At 49.1% G+C, this 3,319-nt stretch overlaps 1 protein-coding gene across 1 annotated transcript in view; it reads right to left on the bottom strand.

Annotated features, from left to right (window-relative positions):
• ttll7 (tubulin tyrosine ligase-like family, member 7) overlaps positions 1-3,319 on the bottom strand; it is a gene marked incomplete at both ends in the record, with an annotated part of 162,172 nt that overhangs the window by 81,979 nt on the left and 76,874 nt on the right.

Raw genomic sequence — 3,319 nt, 5'->3', positions numbered from 1 at the left:
AGACGAAATCCTTGCACAGCCACCACTTGCATTTTGCTTTTACAGACTGGAATGACACACAGAAAACCACACACACACACACACACATACACACGTGTAACGGGGAAGCCCGTGGGTATGTCCACAGTCACGGAAACAGGTGTGTTGACGAGTGACTGTGGCAGTGCGGGCTGGTAAATTAAACTCACTTCCCCATAACAGGGTTAACAGACGCATAGGTACGGTAGTTAGGAGTGAATTCACTTCTTAGTGCAGCGGCCTGTGTCGTCGCCCCGTGGACGCGGGAGCCCCCTGTTCAACTCCCCCTCGGGACATTCTCATTTAACATCAAACACAACGCAGACCAGTATGATCCGTCACACACGCACACAGCCCGGGCCTGCCCTAACAAGCCAACCAATCGGCCTTTGAGCAGCACACAGCGCAGCAGGAAAGAGACAGCGACCCTGGCAGGCTTCTAATTATTCTCACTCGCCTCCAAACACTTGTTCCTTTTTATTTAGAGCTGGAGGTTTTTTTCCCTTCTTGTTCCTCACTGCGTGTGGGGCGGGCGGGCGGCAAGTGGCGGAAACATCCAGAAAGATGAAGTGAGCCGGCGGCTGGTAATGAGGACTCAGCGAGCGGTCGGGCGGGCGGACCGGGGCGCAGCGGGGGGGAGGGGGATGCCCACCGGGACCTCGTAAGAACAATAAATGGTGCTCTCAGCCGGGTTCCGGCCCAGATGGATGGGGCGGATCATCTGATGGGGCAGTTTGCATGTGTGTTCCACCTCTCTACCCCACCCCCCCCCTCTCTCTCTCTCTCTCTCTCTCTCTCTCTCTCTCTCTCTCTCTCTCTCTCTCTCTCTCTCACACACACACACCACCAATATTCTTCTACAATCCTCCCCTTTGCTTTGACATTATTTGTCATGCCAGCTTAGCGTGCAGGCCCTAGATTCACTTGTGAAAGGGGGAGTTGTGTGTGTGTGTGTGTGTGTGTGTGTGTGTGTGTGTGTGTGTGTGTGTGTGTGTGTGTGTGTGTGTGTGTGTGTGTGTGTGTGTGTGTGTGTGTGTGTGTGTGTGTGTGTGTGTGTGTGTTTGTGTGTGTGTGTGGGGGGGGGGTTTATAGGGTAGGGAGGGCGAGGCATGTCTCAAATAACTGAGACTAAAGTCTCCAGCCTAGTTGCTTTCCACAAGTCTCTAGTCGAGTCTCTAGTCGTTTTCCAACAAGTCTCAAGTCAAGTCACAAGTCTTCATGGTAAAATATAAAGCGAACAAACAAAAAAAATATTTTATAGGCCAATTAATTCCAAAGCCAATTAAATGATATGATGTACAGTAGGCTACCAATTATTCTATTGTAGTTTATGTATTTATTGATCTACTTATCTAATTATTATTAATTCAACAAATTGTAGAGTCTACATTTGCCAAATGTTCACTGTTGAAAGTCGTTTTTTTTCTTTTTTCTGAACAGCGAAGTCTCAAGTCAAGTCACATTTTGTAAACACAGCCTCAAGTCCAATCAAGTTCAAGTGCAAGTGACCGCCTTACATTTTGCGACGTGTCTGACTGGTGACATCATCATCATCGTATATAGTTTTACTAATGAGCAAAAAGCACAAGCTTAAGAGCATCCCACTTTTTGGTCTTCAACCCCCCGAGCCCCCCCCCCCCCCCCATGGCTTTTTCTGAGCCGGGTTTATTTATTTTATTTTTTTTACGAGTGAGGTTTGTTTTGACGGAAGCTGCCATGGAGCTAAAACGAAATCCACGCATTCTTCTGCATCCATTTACCCCACTTTCACATTTCACTTTTTCTTTTTTCATTGTGCTTTTAAAATGAAAAGAAAGCTCAATGAAGGCCTCAAAAGCAAAAGCCTTTGTGACAACACAAACCGCAGCCTAAATACCGTGCGGGTGCCGTGTGCGTGTGCGTGTGTGTGTGCGCGCACGTGTGTGTGTGTGTGTGTGTGTGTGTGTGCGCGCGCTGCGCACGTGCGTGCGTGCTGTGCGTGTGTGTGTGTGTGTGTGTGTGTGTGTGTGTGTGTGTGTGTGTGTGTGTGTGGTGAAGACCACGGCTGAATGAAACGCCTCTCCTCTACAAGATACAGATGCTGTCTGGGCTCGTTTAATGAAAGTGAGCGGGTCTAGGGTTACACCATTTGTGTGCGTCTGAGTGCGTGTTTGGGTGCGTGTTTGGGTGCGTGTTTGAGTGCGTGCCTGTGTGTAGCACTGATGTTTTGAATGTCAATAGGAGGTAAAAAGCTGTGTTGAAAACCCCACTGAATTAAGATAAGGATCGCACAAAAGCCCGTCTCCATCTTTCTCTTTCCACACCCCCCCACCCCCTCCTCCCCTCACCGCCTGCTCTCAGCACAATGTGCCTGTTTGATGCCTGGCCTTGGTTTGGTAAAAACGTGTCTCCTGCCTTCTCTGTTTTCACACCGGTAACAAGCAGACGAAGGAACAGTGTTTACTGTTTATCAGGTGTGTGTGCGTGTAGTGTGTGTGCCCATGTGTGTGTGTGTGTGTGTAGTGTGTGTTCCTGTGTGTCTGTCGGTATAGTCTTGTTTCCTTTCTTTCTTTCTAAAATATCAGCACTTATTTGCAACATTCTTCAGGCTCCGCTGGTTTCTCTTTGTGCCTGTTCATTTGGAAAGCGCCCAGCACTTTTTCAGGGGGACTCGCTCGCAGAGGGGTCCACTACAGTGAGTGGGATGGGAGAGAGAGAGAGAGAGAGAGAGAAGAGAAGAGAGAGAGAGAGAGAGAGAGGAGAGAGAGAGAGAAAGAAAGGCGACTGCATCCCATAATCAAGGGTGCACCAGAGCAGACCTGCGTGGCGCTGAATGACTTTGTCAGAAAAGGCCGACGGACACTTTTCTCTGGGGCGTAATTTGCAGGACGTGAAAGGCAAATCATGTTTCCTTTCTTGAAATTCGGCCACCCCCTGCCTGTTACAGACATACACACACACAATCACACACACATATCCCATACACACACACACACACATATCCAACACACACAAACACACAACGCATGAGTAATGGTGTTTGACATTTTCCTTCACATGATACCATCTACCTTTCTGGTCTCCACTCGGCTGGAAGTTTATATGGGTTGGAACTTTTCATTTCCTGGTTGGGAGTTCTTCACGTCCACCGAACCCGACATCTTTTTTTTAGAGAGAGTTGGAGGGGGGGGGGGGGGAGCAGACACTGGGGTAGCAGGAGATTCCCCCACCACCTCTAGCCCCACCAGCCCACGTAATCCACGGTGACACCCGTAATGAAACCCGAGCCGTAGAGTCTGCCAAACTCAATCAAACCTGTCTG

This window comes from Notolepis coatsorum (genome assembly GCF_963971535.1).
Source record: "Notolepis coatsorum genome assembly, chromosome: 2".
In the NCBI taxonomy this organism is placed as follows: domain Eukaryota; kingdom Metazoa; phylum Chordata; class Actinopteri; order Aulopiformes; family Paralepididae; genus Notolepis; species Notolepis coatsorum.
The sequence above is the reverse complement of the archived record's forward strand: the minus strand, read 5'-3'. Positions and strand labels throughout refer to the sequence as shown.